General features: G+C 43.6%; 1 long non-coding RNA gene across 2 annotated transcripts; it reads left to right on the top strand.

Moving 5' to 3' along the window:
• Nucleotides 1–202: 202 nt before the first annotated feature.
• On the top strand, nucleotides 203–20,913 carry LOC122234222. Of its 2 annotated transcripts, none has more exons than XR_006212014.1 (2): nucleotides 203–420; nucleotides 18,408–20,913. It is a non-coding gene; the product is annotated as an uncharacterized LOC122234222 (long non-coding RNA). The 2 variants fall into 2 exon arrangements; XR_006212015.1 differs by lacking the exon at nucleotides 203–420 and adding an exon at nucleotides 18,034–18,216.
• Nucleotides 20,914–21,512: the final 599 nt, after the last annotated feature.

Below are 21,512 nucleotides of genomic sequence, written 5' to 3' on the forward strand. Positions count from 1 at the left end.
CTGAGCCACCCAGGCGCCCACAAAATCCCTCTGCATTTTAAAAATAGACTTTTTTTTTTTTTGAGCAGTTTAGGTTCACAGCAAATTAAGCAGAAAGTACTGAGATTTTTCCCTATATCTCTTCACCTACACATGCATAGTCTCCTCCATTATCAATATCTACCATCAGAATGGTACATTGTTACAAGTAGCAAACGTACATCACACTCATCACCCGATCCTCAGCTTCAGTTTATTTTTTGATGATTCTGGCTGCTGTAAATGTCCTCTTTGGTTCTCCCTACATGCTGGTATTGTTCAACGTTCTCAAGAATGAAAAAGATTCGCATTTTGGAGAATGAAACATTAAGAACGACCATTTTATTCATGTGCTCAGCTTAACTCTTATCTGTTCTCAGACATTGCTGCAACTTCTCTGAGGTATTACCTTTTTTCACCATCTATGATATTACACCCATGCTTTTTAAAGTAGGCTTCACACTCAGTGCAGAGCCCAACACAGGGCTTGAACTCATGACCCTGAGATCAAGACCTGAGCTGATATCAAGAGTTGGACACTCAACCTACTGAGCCACCCAGGTGCCCTTTTGCCACCACTTTTGAATAACTACATAGATACTGTTATTAGCTGTTTGTAAGTTGCATTTTACAACTTTTTTTCTGAGATAATATCAATTCCCATGGATATCAGCCTCTGCAACCACAAAAGAAATGATGGTAATTTCCTAGCAAAGAGATGAAATCATGGATTTAAGATATTCCCAATATCTCAGTTTTCAGAACAACCTTTGCGTTTGTGCTCTGCCTTTGAACACTGCAGTCACTGCTCTGTATCAAACAGCATGGTTTTTCTGGTTCTCCTTTTGAGATTGGTATCGGATTCCTAAAGGAATATATGTCAGAATATAAAATGAGAGAGGGGCACCTGGCTGGGTCAGTAGTGCATGAGAGTCTTGATGTTGAGGTCCTGTCTTTGAGCCCCATGTTGGGGGAGTAGAGTTTATTTAAAAAGAATATAAAGAGAGAGAGATTCAACAGATATGTGTTGCTCAATAAATTGTATATGATTAAAGGCAGGAGAAATGTTTTCTGTGGGAACTATGAAGGTCCATTTTTATACTCCTGCTTCAGCATGGCCCAACATGCCCCTTCCCCCATCTTCCTTGCCATGTCATTATGAGGATTATTTTTTCTCTTATTGCTGACCAAATATACACAAAGATGACTGAAAAAAAATGATTTTAAAGCTTCAGAGTGATGCAATTGAGCTACAGTGGGTACTGTTCATTGGTATTAAAAACCAAAATTCAACTGAGTAAATTTTAAAGATCTTACTGCCTTTACTTGGCAATTCATGAATTGGGCAGCATCCAATCTAGCAGATAGGAAGTAGCTCTGAGATCTGTACCAATGAATGATTTGTATAGACAGAAGGGAGCAGGAACAGACAAATCATACAAGGCGTTTTTGCTGATTGGTTAAGGCAGAGTTACATTCCTTAAATGGAGCAAAGAAAAGTCTTGGAGCCCAGTCAGGTGACGGGTGGGTCAGGCAAGTACTAATTGGTTGACCTAAGCATTCCTTCTCTAGGAAAGCTGAACAAAGAAATTCAATTATATTTTGGTGTGCTGACATGGGGCTTACCATGTGTGACCATATTTTGAGTGTGGTTAGATTACTTTAGATTCAGCTTCCAGTGAATGTATTTTGTGTTTGAATGACTCTATGGGATAATATAAGCATTTGGATTTGTGCCTTTTTTTTTTTTTTTTTTTTTTAAATTTTAGAGCGCTAGCAGGAGACAGGGGTAGAGGACGAGACAGAATCCTAAGTAGGCTCCATGCTCAGCGCGGAGCCCCCCTCCCTCCCCCCCGCAGGGCTGGATCCCATGACCCTGGGATTATGACCTCATCTGAAATCAAGAGTCAGATCGGATGCTCAACCAACTGAGCCACCCCAGGGCGCCCCTGGATTCGTGAACTTGTAAAGCATCTAGAAATATTTTTAGTCACTAGGAACATGCTGAGCTTCTAGAATCCAAGATCCTGTCTCCAAACACTTGGTTGATTAGCTGCAGACAGTACTCCCCGGAAATCTCACCTAGCCCTTTTAGTAAGGTGCGAAGCCTCTCTGCTCTCGGACCGGTAGTCACCCTCTCCAAGTGCCTGAGGATTTCCTCCTTTCCACCAGAATTCAGTTAGGAACCAACCCAGCCCCTGCCTGTGGATCCAGGGCACTAGGACACCCTGAAGGCTCAGCGCAGAGCTGCAGTGTAGGTAACTAACGAAGTCCCAGAAAAATAGGCGTTTCCTGTGAGGCGCGAGGACTTCCGCGTTCTCCGCTTGGCGGTCGTTTGGCTGCTCTGGGAACGGGCCTTCCTGCTGAGGGCCCTCCGAGCCGGCCGGGGACCGAGGTGACGGGACCCAGAAGGGACGGGAGGAAGAAGCGCTGTCTCCGCCGAGCAGACAGGGATCCGTGGCTCAGCGACGCCGCCGCCCGGAACGGGACCGCCCGCCCGGGTGTCCGCCCCGCCCACAGAGTCCGATGGCGGCGGCCGCGCGCAGGGACCCGGCTGAGGTAAACGCGCGACCCCCGCCCCCTCCCCGCCCCGCCCCCCCGACCCTCCAGGCGAGCAGCGCCGGGCACCTGCTCGCGTCCCTGCGGCCCAGGTCCCTGCGGCCTAGGTCCCTGCGGCCCAGGTCCCTGCGGCCCAGGTCCGGTGTCCCGGCTGGGCAGGCGCTCGCGGGTGGGGACCCCGTATCTGAGCGCCGGCGTGACGGGGTACGGGAGTGGGCTGCTGGGGCGGGGCCGGCTGGTGCAGGGCTGCAGAGGGCGTTCAAGGGGGTTGAATCCGGGATGTGGGGTTCGCCTTCTGCCCTCGGGGGTCACAGGGGCACTGGCGGGTTGTCCCTTCATGTGAGGACTCTAGACGCCAAGGAGAATTCTGGCCAAAGGAGGGACACAATCTCGGTTTGGGATTTAAACATTTCCCAAAGGTTGGGGTGCCTGGGTGGCTCAGTCGATTAAGCGCCCGACTTTGGCTCAGGTCATGATCTCGCGGTCTGTGAGTTCGAGTCCCGCGTCTGGCTCCGTGCTGACAGCTCGTAGCCTGGAACCTGCTTTGGATTCTGTGTCTCCGCCCCCTCCCCCCGCCTCTCTGCCCCTACCCCACTCCTGCTGAGTCTCGTTCTGTCTCTCAAAAATAAATGTTAAAAAAAAAGTTTTTTTTAACTCCCCCAAGGAGTTCAAAGGAAGAGCAGATTGGAGGAGGGTGCGGAGTTCCTTGAGGTCACTCATGTGGAAATGTTGGGGTGGGTTCAGAGCCAATGTTCAGGAAAATTCCTGAGAAGGCTTTGGTGCAAATAGGTGGTTTTACTAAAGTACAGCGACAGGACCTGTGGGCAGGAAGAGCTGCACTTGGGTTGTGGTGGGTGACTGACTATATACTTTCAAGTTGGGAGGGGGTCAGGGATAGCGGAAGTCTGTAAGGAATTTGGAAGCCAGGTTTCCAGGACCATTTATTGCTGCCTCATAAAACCGTAGTCATGAGGGGCGCCTGGGTGGCTCGGTCGTTTAAGAGTCGAACTTCAGCTCAGGTCATGATCTCATGGCTCTTGCGTTCTAGCTCCGTTTTGGGCTTTGCACTGACAGCTCAGAGCCTGCTTCAGATTCTGTCTCCCTCTCTCTCTCCCTAGCTCTCTCTCTCAGAAAGAAGTAAACTTGAAAAACAAACAAACAAACAAACACCTTAGTCATTAGGCCCTTCACGGATATATCAGAGGACCTCATGCTTGGAAAATGATTGCTAACATGCATCTTAGGAAGGTACAGACAAAGGAAGTTTCCAAAGGAATTTTTTATGTTAAAGGAGACTTACAGGATCATGGACGTTCAGGATGATGTTAAGCTAAGATTGCTTTTTACCTCTAGTAAAGTATTAACATCAAGGCAGTTGAGTTTGTAGAGGAAGGTTTCACTGCCTCTCTCAGGGACTTGTCAGTGGGCTCTGAGTTGTAAGGAAATTTAATTTTTTTCTTTTGCCTTTGTTCCCCATATCAGTCACTGCTGGTGAGAGGCAACATTGAGCATTGAGTGAGAAGTGAGACAGCCTAAAATCAGCTGGCTCTGGGGTTAGGGAAGGGAACAGAGAGGCAGGAACTCCTCGAACCCTGCCATGGACCCATTTCTCAAAGTCTTGCCTCTTCACACATGTTCCCATGACTGAAGCAGCTCTTACGGAATTCACAGAGATCAGTGGAGGCTGTCCCAGGCCCTCGATATTGGTAGCTTCCCACCCCGGTATTTTCTGGGACTCTTAATGCTATTCCTCCAGTCCTCGAGTCTGGGGACACTGGAGAAGCCCCCAGCCCAGGGTTCTAAGTCCATTGCAGGCTGTACATAGTGGTATTCCCATGACTGGGGACCAATGTAAACCAGTGTGGAAAGTTAACCTAGGAGCTCTACCAGGATGTGTATATGCTTAGAGGTAAAACTGATCAGAATGAGGAAGTGATATGAAGATGTTATAACAGACTCCATCTGGGTGCAGAGCAGAGAACAGTCTGTGGACTTGAGAGAGGAGGAAGGAAGATCAGGGTTAAGGCTACTACCACTGTCCAGGTGCAAGTTAATGACAGAGTTGTGACTTAGGAGTTGTGGTTGGAATCTGGCTGCCTTTTTTTTTTTTTTTTTTTTTACTGTTTATTTATTTATTTTTTTAATTTTTTTTTCAACGTTTTTTATTTATTTTTGGGACAGAGAGAGACAGAGCATGAACGGGGGAGGGGCAGAGAGAGAGGGAGACACAGAATCGGAAACAGGCTCCAGGCTCCGAGCCATCAGCCCAGAGCCTGACGTGGGGCTTGAACTCACGGACCACGAGATCGTGACCTGGCTGAAGTCGGACTCTTAACCGACTGCGCCACCCAGGCGCCCCTACTGTTTATTTATTTTTAAGAGACAGAGTGTAAGCAGGGGAGGGGCATAGAGGGGGGGGGGGGACACAGGATCTGAAGAGGCTCTGAGCTGACAGTAGAGAGCCTGACGTGGGGTTCTATCTCACAAATTGTGAGACCATGACCTGAGCCAAAGTCAGACACTCAATTGACTGAGCCACCCAGGCATCCCTCTGGCTCCCTATTTAAAATAAAAAAAAAAAGTTTTTAAAATGCTTATTTATTTTTCAGGGGGAGGGTAGAGAGAGGGGGAGACACAGAATCCAAAGCAGACCCCAGGCTCTGAGCTGTCAGCACAGAGCCCAATACGGGACTCGAACACACGAACCGCAAGATCATGACATGAGCCAAAGTTGGACACTCAACCGACTGAACCACCCAGGCACCCCACTGGTTGCCTACTTTAAAGGGCAAGTAGATTTTCTAATGTGGAGGGCAAGGGAATGAAACAGAGTAATCCATGATGACCCCAGGGTACACAAGGGTCTTAACAGCAGTTGTGATGAAAGTTGTATCATTTGAGACGAGCTACTTGGTAACTGGTGTAATATTTACCGGGGGTATAAGGAGGTCTGTGTTGACCTTGTTAAGAGTCTAAGCTATATCAGAGACCATGAAATGGAGCCCTAAAATGGGCAGCTGGACACACAGGTTGAGAAATCTGGGGAGGAATTCAGATTGGATACATCTAAAATGTACGAGATATTGTGAAGACCAAGGTGAGTGTGCTATGGTCACATTTAAGAAAGGCAACTTCAGGTTATGGTGGCAATGCTATTAGGAGGTGAAGAAGGGAAGGGTGGGGGCCCAAGGACTGGGTCTTTTGCTTGTGTACCGGGGTGATGGTGTTGGGTTTCATATCCACAGATAAGGGAGACAAGTGACCATGAAGGCATCAGACAGGATAGTCTGGCAGATGGTCAAGGCTTCCAAGGGAAGAGTGGACATGAGATGGATGCGGAGGCAAGGGGTAACTGAGGCAAATAACACTCAGGCTGGAATAGGTGCTTATTCTCCACTTTACGGACTCACCAAGATTTTGTGTTGACTTTGATGGAACCTGGGATGTTTTCCTTCAGCCTGGTGTATGGTGAGGGGCAAATCTGGTCATCTGTGAGAATCACTAGGCCTGAGGTGGGTAGTCAGTGGGGCTGGCTCGGAATGAGGACTGGATGGACAGAGGAAAGTTGTAATTGCGGAGGGCACAGCAAGTGCGGCAAAAGCAGTGTAGGACCTTGAGTGTCTGAGACCCACACGTGGTTCTGAGTGGCTAAATCTGAGGCAAGGTATGTAGCTGGACCATCATAGAATGATTTGAGGCTACCATTGCTAATGGGAGCCACGGGAAGTCTGACTTATTATTGGATGCTGTTTGAATTTGTCCAGCATACTCTGGGTTAGAGGTCAGCCTATGGAGGGAACAGTTGTTAGGCCAACCTTTAGTGTTTTCAGAGCCACATGAAGTTCTTCTCTTGCTCACGAGGTATTGCATCTTGCTTAGTACTGGCGAGGGGAGCCTGTTCCCAAGTCCACAGTGGAACCACAGGCCCCGATGTCCTGAATTCCTCGGGCCAGTGTCACTGGTTGTAAGATTATAGGGGCAATCATACATGTTACACAAACACTGGATTTCTATGAAGCGGAGGAAGGAGACTGCAACAAATTGGTTGAAATGTACCTCTTTTAAAGGGTGTGCACAGTATTTAGTCTCTGTGGCTGTGAAGGATGAGCAGGTGCACAAATTCTCAGGACCTCCAGAACTGTGCATCTTGGGTGTCTGACGGCTTGTCAGAGAAAATAATCTAAAGGTTTTGTTGTTTCCTGTAGCCTATCTGGGCTTTTCACCTCAAGCCCACTGCTGTACAGGTAGATGATGAGCACGAGGAGGAGGGAGATCTTGTAGTTTAGCTCTGTGGCCTTTGTGACCAGCCTGCATTCCTATTGAATCAGGTGGAAATGGCCTTCACTGCTCACCAGTATTTGTCACCACTGAGGCAAGTTGTCCCTCCCAGGGCGTGCAGAGTCCAATGGTGGAGTCAGTATAGTGTTGTTAAGCTTGATTCTCCAAAAATGGAAGAAATTACAGATTTTTATTTTGAATCGTAGTTTAAAGCTTTGAGAAGGTACAAATGATGTGCAATAAAATACAATATTTAAATTGTAAAACTTAGTAAGATTTGATATTCATTTCAACTCCTGAAGCCTTTATCACAATCATGATAATGAACCTATTCATCACCCCATAATTACCTCCTTACCTTTTATAATCTCCTTTCCTCTGCTCTCCAGTCAGCTGTTGATTTAGTTTCCTTTATAATAGAGAAGTTTATTTTTTTTCTAAAATTTTATATGACTGAAGTCATAAAGTGTTTACTCTTTTCCCCTGGGAACCCTCGTTGCAGTGTATTCATTTTGAGGCTCATTAATGATGCTTGTATGAGTAGTTCATGCTTTTTATGTTGCTGAAAAAATATGTTCTGTGGATATGCCATTATTTTGTTAATTTGCTTATGAATATTTGTTTCCAGTTTTTGACTACTGCAAATAATACTGCTACACAGATTTTAATACAATTCTTCATATGCATGTTTCATTTAGCTGTGATAATATCTTGGGTTCCAATGCTGGAAAATATATAACTTTTTAGGAAGCATCAAACTGTGATCTAAAATGGTTATTCTTAGGGCACCTGGGTGGCTCAGTCAGTTAAACATCTGACCTTTGGTTTTGGTTTGGGTCATGATTTTACGATTTGTGAGATTGAGCCCTGTGTTGGGCTCCAGGCTGACACCACGGAGGCTGCTTTGTATTCTCTCTCTCACTCCCTCTCTGTCCCTAGTCCTGCTCACACTCTTCTTTTGCTCAAAATAAGTAAATAAACTTTTAAATAAAATTGTTGTTCTGTTTTATATTCCTATTAGCACTGTATGAGAATTTAAGTTTCTCCATATCGTTGCCAATAGTGGGGATGGTTAGTCTTTTGAAATTTTCACCCATTTAAATAAATGTGTAGCAGTATCTCACTGTGGTTTTAGTTGCATTTCTCTGATGTTCCATGATGTTGAGCATTTTTTCCCCATTTATTTGCAACCTGTATGTCTTCCTTGGTAAAATATCTATTCATTTCTTTTGCTTATTTTTTATTTTTTAAATTTTATTTTGTTTTAAGTATTCTCTTCCCCCAATGTGGGGCTTGAACTCACAACCCTGAGATCAAGAGTCGCATGCTCTACTGACTGAGCCAGCCAGCCACCCCAAATTTTGCTTATTTTTAAAAGTGAATTTTGGCTATTTCTCTTTTTGTTAACAGATAAGAGTGAAACAACCAAAACTTATGTTAAGAACCTCATTCATTTTTCATTGATGTGACTTGTTTGCTGTCAGCCATACTGTCTTTGAATACCAGGAGAATATTTTCAAAATGTTGTGCTGTACACAGTGCAGTGACCACATATAGCATATACTTTTAAGTTTTATCTCCTTATTAATATATTCTCCATCATATTTTTAGGTGTAGATATTCAACAGTACAATAAATCAAGCCATGATTTGTAGTGTTCATTTTGTCAATTTTCCTGGTGTAAATACTGTCAGCATGACCAATTTAAAAACATCAGTGGAAAAGGCAGTTGGGAAAATGGAACTGGGAAGAATTGCCAGTAGCCTACTGTTGTATTCTATTTCTACCATACTGATAGAATGCTGCAATTAACCCAAGAACATAAAAATAATAAAATGTAATATAATGACTAGGAAATCAGTAGTTTTTATATTTGATTTTTAAAACAGTGGAGGTGTATTGACTTAAACTGTGCATAACTTTTTTTGTTTTGTTTTTGTTTTAGAGAGAGAAAGAGAATGAGAACGGGGGAGTAGGGCAGAGGGAGAGAGAGAGAAAGAGAAAGAATCCCAAGCAGGCTCCACACAGAGCGCGGACCCGCATGCAGGGCTTGATCCCACAACCCTGGGATCATGACCTGAGCTGAAATCACGAGTCAGACACCAACCGATTGAGCCACCCAGGTACCCAAACTACACATACTTAACATGTAGGTTTTGATGTTCTGATTCATGCTTACACCCTGAAACCAAAAATATCCTCCTTCCTTTTAAAATTCATCCTTCTCGCGGGGCCTGGGTGGCTCAGTCGGTTAAGTGTCTTCGGCTCAGGTCGTGATCTCTCAATCTGTGAGTTCCAGACCTGCGTGGCTCTGTGCTGACAGCTCAGAGCCTGGAGACTGCTTCAGATTCTCTCTCTGGCTCTCTCTACCCCTCCCCTGCTTGCGCTCTATCCTCTCTCAAATATAAACATAAAAAAAAATAATAAAATAAAATAAAATTCATCCTTGTCAACACATAAAATTACTGATACAGTGACACCGTCTATCTTTGGTTATGGTTATTTTCAAATATTTACAAGGGGCTCCTGGATGATTCAGCTGTTAGAGCATGTGACTCTTCATCTCAGGGTTGTGAGCCTCACATTGAGCATAGAGCTTACATTAAAAAAATATATAAGTGTACACACACTCACGAAGGAAATGACAATATTAGAAGCCAGGTGAACCCTTCTCCAATTTTCCACCATTATTTATCATTTCATGGCTGTTCTTGCTTTGTCTATCCCTGTGTATACAAGTGGGTTAGTTTACATATTTTTCCAGACATTGTTATCATTTAATGCATAATCTCTTCAGAATGCATTTTTAAAATGTAAGGTCTCCTTTATAAGCCAGTAGTTACCACAAAAATATGTTTTATCAATGTTCAGTCATCTCAAAATGTGTTCTTTTTTAATTTTTAATGTTTTTATTTTTGAGAGAGAGAGAGAGACAGAGCATGAGTGGGAAGGGGCAGAGAGAGAGGGAGACACAGAATCCGAAGCCGGCTCCAGGCTCTGAGCTGTCAGCACACAGCCTGACGTGGGGCTTGAACTCATGAACCACAAGATAATGACCTGAGCCAAAATCAGATGCTTAACTGACTGAGCCACCCGGGTGCCCCAAAATGTGTTTGTTTCTAAGTCAGATTAATTGCAATCAGAATCCAATATACATCCTTACAGTTTTCAGTAGCTGTGTCTCAGAAGTCTTTTAACATTCAGGGTCTGCTTACCTTTTTAAATTCTTATTTGTTGATGTTGCTGGGGCATTTTCATTAAAATTTGGTATGTTCTAGGTGTGGCTTATGGAGTCTCTGACACTGTCCAGCTGATCCCCCTCACCCATGATGTGTACACTAAATAGTGATGAGACAGACGATGAGGTTTGTTGCTGCACACTTGTGTGATGGTAACTGTTGGGGACACAAAACAATCTTCTTCCACCCACAGATCCTCTCCACAGAGACAGTAGAGACAGAAAACACTGTTAGTCAATGGCGCAATGTGCCATGAATTGCCATCATTCACCATGAAACTGCAAAGACAGGGGAAATAAATCTCACTTCCTTCTAGAGCCAACAGATACAGCCCAGTAGGTACATATATTTCAGATACACAGTAACTAGTCCTCAAGTAAGACAGCTTGACAGCAGTATTTGTCATAGAGTTTGTTCTAACTTGGTCATTGAGGTGACTATCTGCGTTAGCTTATTGGAAAAGGAATTGAGGAAAGACAAACCTCATCCTAGTAACGGGAGGTAGTTTTGTGGGTTGGAGCAAGGTGTCCACGAAGAGGAGGCTCCCACCCTCCGGGGCAGGGGACTGTCAGGAACTAATAGGGGAGCTGTCTCCCTTGATGCTTTTGCATCTTGAAGGGACAGCTCCTGGGTTCTTGAGAAAGACATTTCTGGTTCCCAGAGCTAGAGAAGAGGGGGTAAAGGCCTATGTAGTCTTGAAAGGCATGTATTTTATCTTAAAGCTCAAACATATCACAAAGCACAAATAACTGTGGATAAAGGGGGCAAACATATTTAAATTCATTCAAGATTATCAAAATATCTGTAATAGATTTTTTGGATTCTTCTCTTGCCCTTCTAATTCTGTACCTACTCCCCATTGGTTGCTTCAAATATTATCGATTGGATTTTTGTTATGATTTCTGTATTTATGCTATAAATATTATTAAAAATGTAAAGAGAAAAACCACAAAGCACACATAGAGTGTTTGCACAACAATTGGATCCTCACTGAACAAATGGTAATAATATATACCCTCATATTGAAGGCTGCACTGTTGACACCTCCATGTAGACTCCTAAGTAACCTAAATTGGCCTAGAATGGAGGCACATGTTGGATCTAGGGCAAATGAGTAGCCACCTTGGCATTGAGGGACAAAATAATCAGCAATGCTTTCTGTTGAAAGAATATGATCAAAAGGGAGAAATGATGAGAGAAAAATTCTAAAAGCCCGATATATAAGGGAAGCCATTTTATTTTACTTATTTTTTAACTTTTTCAATGTTTATTTTTGAGAGAGAGAGAGAAAGGACGAGCAGAGACAGACAGAGACAGAGAATTCGAAGCAGGCTCCAGGCTCTGAGCTATCAGCACAGAGCCTAATGTGGGGCTCGAACTCAAGAGCCAGAGATCATGACCTGAGCTGGTCAGAAGCTTATCTGACTGAGCCACCCAGGCACCCCTAAGGGAAGCCATTTTAGATTTCTTTCTAAGTCAGTACGATTATACTTAAAGTTTGTTTGAACTGAAAGCCTGACTCATGGCCCATCAAGCATAAATTGTATGTCTGCTTTGTAAACGAATAGCCTTAAATGTACACCCTTACAATTTTTTTCCCCACCCTTACAGTATTGATCAGTGCTCCTACTCCTTGCATTCCTGGACATTGAAACTTGTTATTCCTGCCTACGTGTTAATCTATGATCTTTTTAAAAAAAATTTTTTTTAACGTTTATTTTTGAGACAGAGAGAGACAGAGCATGAACAGGGGAGGGCCAGAGAGAGGGAGACACAGAATCTGAAACAGGCTCCAGGCTCTGAGCTGTCAGCACAGAGCCCGACGCGGGGCTCGAACTCACAGACCGCAAGATCATGACCTGAGCTGAAGTCGGCTGCCCAAACGACTGAGCCACCCAGGCGCCCCAATCTATGATCTTTTTAAACTTTTACAAGAACATACCTCTGATACACTGATTTGTGGCTCTTTATGTAAAAAGTATATAATCCTATAAAAACTGTTCATTCTCTGGAGCACTTTTTTCCCCATGAAGATCACGTTTCCTAGGCAGCTATACTAATGTGGCTCAAATAAAACAATTCTTTTCCTGTATTAAAGTTCTTTCTGATCTGTTTCTGTTGACCCAGGCTAGACCTGGATCTAGGCTCTCCTAAAGCCTACATCTGTCACACAGGGTGCCCAGTCCACTTTGGTCTCCAGGCTGTGCTTTGGTATCATCACCACATACTCGTCACATTCGATATCTGAAATGTTTGATTCCAGGCTGTGGAACAATGTGCTAGGGAAACACAGTTACGCTTTTTGTGTTTCCAGGTGATGAAGTTTTAGAGTGATGGGGGGTTCATGAGGTCTGGAGAAAGAATTCTTGAAGATGTCTTTTGTACAAAAAGGTGATTTTATTAAAGCACGAGGACAGGACCCGTGGGCAGGAAGAGCTGCACTGGGGTTGTGGGGGTGAGTGTTTTATGGAGTCAGGGGAGATAAAGTCCAGAGGGTAGATAATGTCAAGAGGGAGTTTCCAAAGAGACTTTCACATGCTGAAGACTTATTGGAAGCCTAGCTCTTGTCAAGCTGAGGTTGTTTTTCTCTCTAGCAAGGCATTAACATTAAGACAGTAGGAAGTTCCTGGACTTTAGGCTACGATGGGATTGCCTTTTTCTGGTAAAATGGTGGAGACTCTTATCAGTTTATCCATGTTTTTGTTTGTTTGTTTGTTTGGTTTGGTTTGTTTTGTCCTTTCCTGTTTTGGGGCAGCTGGGAGTGTCCAAGGAATATCATTCATGTCCCACCTGGGGAGGGGGTGTGTGCTAACTTGTACTTTGCCCTCAGCTTGCTTCATGCTCCTTCACAGGTATGTCATGTAAAGACAAATATAAATTAAAAATAAGAGGCTTAATTCTCTTTTGAAAATGAGGTGTTTGGGGCACCTGATGGACTTAGTTAGTTAAGCATCTGACTTCAGCTCAGGTCATGATTTCACAGTTGATGAGTTTGAACCCCACATCGGGCTCTGTGCTGACAGCTCAGAGCCTGGAGCCTGCTTACTTCAGATTCTGTGTCTTCCTCTCTCTCTCTGCTCCTCCCTAACTCGTGCTCTGTCTCTTTCTTGCTCGCTCTCAAAAATAAACATTAAAAAAAAAAGAAAGAAAGACAATGGGGTGTTTCTAATCCCCTCCCTTTCCTCATTTACCTTAGAAAACTTGTTAATTCTGCATCTCTTTAAGGTATATCCCTTTGAAAGATAGGTCTCTCCCTTTTATTCCACCTTTATGAACAGAAATGTCTTTCTCAAATATCTGTGGCCACCTCTTTAAAATAAAAACAGGGGGAAATGAGGGGTGGTAATAGGAAGCTTTTGGTTTAAGTTGTAACCAAGTACATGAACACATACGTTTGAAATATGTGCAGCTTATTTTATGCAATTGTACCAAAACGAAACTGCTTAAAAATATATAAAAACTTGTACCTTTCTAGTCACTCCACTACATTTATTTTCTGTGTTCTTGAGGTTATTTGTGGCCACTGGATTGCTATGGTGGAAAAAAAGATAGACTAGCATACTCCTGGCACCTTGGAACTCCAGCTACAGTGATATCACACTGGCGGTTTTCACTTGGCCACGGTGGGAATATTTACACTGGGGAAACTGCACACACTACAAATGATGGCTTGATTTATTTTATTGTTAGGTATTTAGACTTATGTGATGGAGAACATGTTAATGCATATTAAACTCTAAAGTGTATGCTGTGTGTGGCCACTGTATTGTGTATAGCAGAAGATGATTTAGGAAATATTCTTCTGGTATTTAAAAGCAATTCTTTTTATTGCAAAAATGTCGCATCACTAAAGAGTGAATAAAGTTCTGAATAAGCCTTTGTTGTTTCATTCTTTTATATATATCTTAAAAACTTGGCGAAAGTATAAAAAAGACATTTTGCCAAAAGGGACGTACAGCTGGCAAATCAACAAATGAAAAAATGCTCAACATCATAAAATATCTGAGAAATACAGTTTAAAACCACAGTAGGACACTGCTACACAATTATTAAAAGGGTTAAAGGTTTTAAAAAGATTAACCATACCCACTACTGCCAAGGATATGGAAGAATTAGAAGTTCCAAACACTCCTGTTAGGAATACAAAAGGAAACAACTATTTTAGATCACAGTATGGAGTTCGTTAAAAAGTTATATATCCACTAACCCTGTAACTCAGACATGTACTCCAAAGTATTAACAAAAGAAAAATGAAACCTATCCATATGAAAATCTGTATTCAAACCTCTGTAGTTTTACCTGCAACAGTCAAAAACTGAAGACAACTCGTATTCATACAGATGAATGCGTAAACTAATAGTGGCAAATCCACAGAACAAACACTTAATGACTTTAATAATAAAGTTTCAGACAATGCAGATGAATATATTGTAATGGAAGGTAAATCAATATTTGACTACAGAGCACAGTGACATCATTAAAGATAAGTGTGGGGGTGAGGGATAGGTTAATTACAAACATGATGGTTTCATTTATTTATATATAAATGTCAAAATTTATCAAATTACTTTTTGAAAATATATTTTATCATTGATGCCTCATTAACATTTTAAAAATATAATTCGAAAGAAATTTGAATGTCCTATTTTAAGAATCCCTTACATTGACTTCATCATCTCTCTCCTCATGCCCTGGGAAGGGCTTCTTGCCTCAGTGGCCAAAAATTAAGTGAATAATGAAGACTTAGCACCAGATTCAGTAGGAATCCTGGCTGGGTCCTAAGGTTCCCATAACTTGAAGAAGAGCTATCCCTTCTCTCTGTACTCATATTTTTCTTTGCACGGAAATGGCCTGGAGGACATCCCAGAGAGGCTACAAGAATCCACAAAACTTTTAGATTATTTTATCCCACTGTGCCTTATGCTATAGAAGATTCACAGTTCAGGTCAGAGAAGTTCTGTATCTACCAATACTTCACAGCTATAGTGATTGGAACATTGTGGAAACCCCTTTAAAAAACACATTCTAAGCACTTTGTTAGTATCCTCCTCTTACTATTAATGTGTGTGTGTGTGTTTTAAGTTTCTTTTATGTTTTTTCTTTTGTTTTAGTAATCTCCACACCCATCGTGGGGCTGAAACTCACAACCTGGAGATCAAGAGTCACACACTCTTGTGACTGAGCCAGCTAGGCGTCCTTAATCTAGTGTTTCTGTGACAATTATAGTTACCCTTCTAGTCTTACAATGATGCTACCCTACAGAATTTTGAACATCAAAATTTGGCCCACGACTCCACTGCAAGACCTGGGAGGTTTTCCTCACCAGTGCTGGGCCCAAGGCAACATTCCCTGTGAATAATTTCATGGTGCTCTCAGAAGCACCACAGGAGTTGTGAGAACTGCCCCCTCCTCAGGTACCTCTGAACCCAGAAAATATTATGGCATTCAGTCTACAAACTAGGCCCAGAGATCTTGAAGGTTTTCATTGGAGGCCTTGGGCAGCAATGCAAACAAGGGCAAACCTGGAGAACAACTCTCTGCCATCATACTGTCACCTCTGAGGCACACGAAGCTTGGGATCCCAACAACAGGTTATTCTTTGTGTTTGTAAAACCCAGCTGTTTTTCAAATCATCCCATAGAGTGAACAGAACTCCAAGATTAAAGGTAGCTTAACCAATAAAGGCTCTATTATAATACAAACCAGAGCATTGGGAGGCAAGTTACTCCTGTATCAGTGACTTGATGGCTGGGAACCTCCATCACAGAAGTCACATGAAACCAATAATATCCCCAGAAAAGGCAGTCAGTCTATGTTGTCAAGTTAAGAACAGAGTCCACTAGGCCAAAAATGGGTCAGGTACAAGGCACAGCTTATCAAAGAGAGAAAAAAAGAGTGAGTGCTGAGACTTCTCAGTAATCCCTGCTGTGAATGGAAACACCAAGGTTCCCTTCCCTGAACACACTGGATTGGGCGAAAGATGCATACTATAGGCACCTGCCAGGTAGTAGAGGTGAAATGGCTTTTTCCGCAGAAACCACCCGTGGCATAAATCTGGAAAGGCCATGGGCAGGTTAAAAAGTGCAATGCAGCTCCAACATACCTGGGATTTTTGTGTTTGGATGAGGTTCGATTCAGGCGGCACCGTCATTAGGGATCACCCCAAGTTTTGATATATGGAACAAAAAATTGTACTTGCTTGCACATTAAAGGTGTTTTCACCCATGTGAAATTTGTGGTATGCAGAGAGTAAAGGCCTTGGGCTTCTGGCTTTCTCACATTCATTGCATTTGTAAGACCTTGATGTGGTGTGAACTCCCCTATGTTTCATGAGGCTGGAATTTTTATTTTTTGTGTATTTTATTTATTTATTTTTAATGTTTATTTTTGAAAGAGAGAGAGAGAGAGAGAGAGAGAGAGAGCACAAGTGGGGGAGGGGCAGAGACCGAGGGAGACACAGAATCCAAAGCAGCTCCAGGCTCTGAGCTGTCAGCTCAGGCTCAAACCCACAAACTGGGAGATCATGAGGAGCCAAAGTCAGATGCTTAACCAACTGAGCCACCCAGGTGCCCCGAGGCTGGCGTTTTTAGTAGGGGATTTCCCACATACAATGCACTCATAAAGTCTTTCTCCAGTGTATGCATTTTGGTATTTTAGGAGCTTGAAACTGTAGGTATAGAACTGCACACATTCCTCAAACTATAAGGTTATTTTCCAGTGTGAATTTTCTGATGTGTGGTGAGGGTAGAGCTTTGACTAAAGGATTTCTCACATTCACTGCACTGATAAGGCTTTTCTCCAGTGTGAATCCTCTGATGTTGAAGGAGCACAAAATTTTGATGAAATGATTTCCCACATTCGCTGCATTCATAAGGCCTTTTCCCAGTGTGAACTCTCAGATGGTAAAGGAAAAAGAGCTTTTCTCCAAAGATTTCCCACACTCGCTGCACTCATAGGGCCTTTCTCCAGTCAACTTTCTGATGTGTAATGAGGCTGGGTATATGTCTAAATGATTTCTCACATTCATTGCACCAATAAGGTTTTTCTGTAGTGTGAGGTAGAAGACTTGGCTAAAGGATTTCACGCATTCATTGCAAATATGACATCTTTCTCCAGGGCGGCTGTCTGGCACTAAACAAATGTGCATTTGCAGCTTAAAGTTTTTGTGGTCTTCCCTGTTGTAATGAGTATTTTCCTTTGAGAGGCATCCTCAACTTGATTCCACTATTTGACTTCTCCCTGGTGTGTGTGGCCTGTTGATAAAATCCTGAGTCATCCAGGAAGTCCTTCCCAGCCTCCCTGAAGGTGAAGGGCTTCCCTGACACACAGAATTTGCAGTTGTTCACAAATAAGGCTCTCCTTACATTGCTTCTCAATGGTTTCTCTCCAATATCTGCTTTTCGTGCCGATAAAGGTTTGCTCTGAAATAAAATAGTTCCTCACATGCTGCATATATGCATAATTTCTGCCTGTGATGTGTTCCCTGGTACTCAGCCAAGTGAAAAATGTCATTCAAGATCAAGCCACATATCTCACAAGGGTTGGCCTTCTGAGGAGACAGACCTGCCTTGACAGGCCTGATCTGTGAACCCCCTTGATCTGAAACATGCTGCTCAGAAGGTCCTTCCTCATCCTCTGCTCCATGCCAACCACCTGAAAGCAGAGAAACGCTGGTGAAGTACATGTTGACCTTGTGCAGCGAGATGGCATTATTACAAATGTATGTCTGACAAACCCAGGAATGAGTCCATAGGATTAACAGTAGGAGAAAGTGGTGGAGTTCAGGTTGAGGATGAGGCTGATTAGCAGTGCTGGCCAACTGAAGACGACAGAATGCGGGAGGCCTTACAAAGTGAAGGACAAAATCACGGGGTGACACAAAGAGAACAGGCAATGTCTATAGCCTATTCCTCTACAAACAACTTTCAGCAGGACCTTGCCTGCTGGTGACACATGAGTGCTACATGGAATGTGGTATCCAGGCCCGTGAAAATCCAACTGCAACAGAGCTGCTATTGTTCAAAGACTGAGAATGTGCATAGCTTGTGACACAGAGGCCAATGTTGTACAAGACTGCAGATGGACCACGGTGAAAAAGCGTTGAGATGTGGAGTCCAGACAGGTGAGGATTATCCCCGAGAGGTGAGGAGTAAGAGCAGAAGTGACAAGTAGTAGAGTTGACAAGGTGGCCAAGTGTGAAGAATGGGTAAAGACAGGCCAAAATGAGGTATGGGTGCTTCTGCCCAAAGCAAGCAAACAGGTCTCTGGTATGCTTTGTACACAGCCCTGATGCCATGCTTTCCCCTCCCCCAGGTGCCGTTTCTTTGGACCAGGCTGTGTTCGAGTTCATCTTGCAGCAGTTAGATTCCTTTCCATCCTGTGAACCTTTCCCCCACACCTCCTTGATGAGCAACTACACAGAACCTAGATGATTCAAATACTCAAAGTCAGGCCAGATAAGCAGCCCTCACTGGCCAAAAATAATGCAGTACATTGTAGAGCACAAGTAGCAAAACTAAATATTACAAAAAGAACTTGCAAGAATAGCCCATGGTCCACATAAGTAATTACCAAGTCAGTGATGGCAATTTCTGGCACAAGAATGAAGAAATGTTAACTAGAGGAACGAAGTAGAACCTAGGGTGGCTTGGATCTGGAAAATTCACCTGGTGATGGAGAGGCAAGCAAGATGGAATTGATGACTGCAAGTTTCCTGATTCTGGATCATCCCTGTGAGACTAGAAGGAAGAGGTGTTGGGTCTACTCAAGGAAGGAGAGGACAGTGTTCATATCCCAGCCCTACCAACCACAGCACCTATTCAGGGAACTAGGAAAGGAGGCAGTGCCCAGGGTCCTGATGTGAAAAGGGCTGACTTGCCAACGGATAAAGGGTAAGGGGTATGTTTAGGGACCTTACCAAGTGAGATCACAAGTGCCACGTTCTCCAGCATCACATCATGGTACAGGCGTCTCTGAGCCTTAGCAAGGAGACCCGATTCTTCCCAGGAGAAGTACACGGCCACATCCTGGAAGGTCACACTGACCTGTCATGATTGGGAAAACTGAAACCACAAATACCAACTTTCTTGAAGACCTGCAGTCCATTCTCCCGTATGTCTATCCTATGCCCACCCTCCTCCCAATTTCCCCAACTCAGAGAAGAAACTAGGCCCTTGGCACTGCTGGTGCTGTTGTCTACTTATGGGAAGACTGATTACTAGGCCCAGCCATCAGCAACAAGAAGCAGGTGGACAAATATACCTAAACCGTGAACCTGGCATAGAGGCATTCAACACCCCCTGCCAGGCGATTTTCGGGTAATGCACCAGCCGGCCCCTCACCTGCAGCACACTCCCACACCCCGTCACGCCGGCGCTCAGACATGGGGTCCCCGCCGACGAGCGCCTCCCTGGCCCGGACCCATGGGACTGGGGACAGGGACGCGACCAGACGCCCCGCGCTCGGGCCTTCAGAGTCTGGCTGGGAGGAGGGCCCGAGGGCCGCGCGTTTACCTGAGCCGGGTACCTGGGCGGGCCGCCGCCATCGGACTCTGTGGGTGGACTGGACACCCGGGTGGAAGGCCACTATCCCGCCCCGGCGCGGAGCGCCTCCTCCAGCGACTCCTCGGTTCCATCACCGTCTCGACCCTGCGTAGACGCAACTGGAACAGGAGCAACCAAAATAACCGCCACGCCCCTTTGTGCCCAAAAGGAAACTCCCGTTACCTTCACAGGCTCAGCGACGCCGTCGTCGACGCGTGGCTTTCTGGGAAATGTATTTTGCCCTGTCCATGGCTGAGATTAGGAATTCACCAGATTCCAGGAGAAAAGTCTCACATCCATGGCGAGAGGCACTGGGCAATGGCGGGCCCCTGTCCAAGGGACATTATGAAAATGGCTAGAGAAAGAGAAGATATCAGGCACTTTTCTCGCTTTGATATATAGACTGCACTTAAGGGTAAAAAAGTCGAAAATGAAGAAAATGTCTTTATAGATGATTCCTAGGTCATAAATGTATAAGTCCTGATAAAATTAGGTAGAATACAGACATGCCTTGACAGGTCATGAAATAATGGATTTAACCAAGATCATCAGGCAATTACTTTTGCCAAAAAACTTCTAACAACAACTGGCACAATAGATAACAGTCCAGTAAGCAAACCTGATAGTGGATGAAGAAACCTAGTAACAGTTGCACTCACCGTGCAAAGTTGACATCGCAAAACAGAGACACTCAGACTTCAGAGCATCCGTTCGTGATTAAAGTCAGAAGTCCCAGCCCTGCCTATGGAGCCCTGCCTGTGGCCGAAGTTAATCTGGGTTTGATTTATGCCTGTGGTTCTAATTGTACATTAGTTGGAAGCAATGTGATGATGAGACAGGGAAACTGAAGGGACCCCATAAAGGACTGCTTTTTGCTCCTTTTCCTGCTTCTGTTCTTGCTAGGACTTGCACCCCCACCCTACACATGCCTTATAGTACTTATAATGTATGTCCTCCTCAGACAAGGACAAGAAGTTCATGATTACTTTTGAGTTCCAAAGAAGTGACTAGGTCGGGTCATTATGTGTTTTCCAAGACCACTGACTCCAGATACCGTGACACGGAGATCCCAGGCTCCAGGGCATAAGTGATTTATGATCACTTCCTGGATGCTGTTTTGACCAATTCCTGGATGCCTGAGAGGACACATACACCAGGCCACTGTCCTCAAAAAAATCCTCATTCCCACAAAAAACAAGACTCCCTCTCCTCTTCTGAATCTCCCAGATGCTCTGTATCTGCATTCTATGTCTTTAATAAACTCTGCTCTCATTTCATCCTGGCTAGTGATTAATTTCTATTCTACAGGAAGCCAAGGAGTCTCTTGACTGCTCCTGTAGGATATCTTCTGGGTCCTTGGGCCCACCCAGCCTGCATCAAGGACATTAAAGAGATGCAATTACATTAGAGAACGTGGGAACTTAATGCCAGACAAATGACCTAGTTATACCATCATACATATAGCAAATATAACACAAGAATGTAGTACAAACTTTTGAAGTAAAAGAGAAGATTCTAATATAAACATAAATTGTGAGTATATTGTTTATGATTTTAAAAATATCAATTATAAAAAACAACTTTTTGAAAAAGTGGGAAAATTGAATCATGACTATAAGTTACTGGCATTTTTTTTTTTTAGTGTGAAAATGCTACTGTAATTATAATGAAAGAGAACTTGTACTTTACAGACATTGGAAAGACTTATAAATGAAATGATCTATCTGGCATTTTTGATGGTATAAGATTAGGAACATATTAGGAATTATATTACAGTAATTGAGGAAGTACATATTCATACTGAAAGTTGACATATGAAAGCTGAGAATCCTTTTAAAATCACATGAAAAGTTATAATTAACAAGAAATTATAGGT

The sequence above is a fragment of the Panthera tigris genome, chromosome E2 (assembly GCF_018350195.1).
Source record: "Panthera tigris isolate Pti1 chromosome E2, P.tigris_Pti1_mat1.1, whole genome shotgun sequence".
NCBI lineage: Eukaryota > Metazoa > Chordata > Mammalia > Carnivora > Felidae > Panthera > Panthera tigris.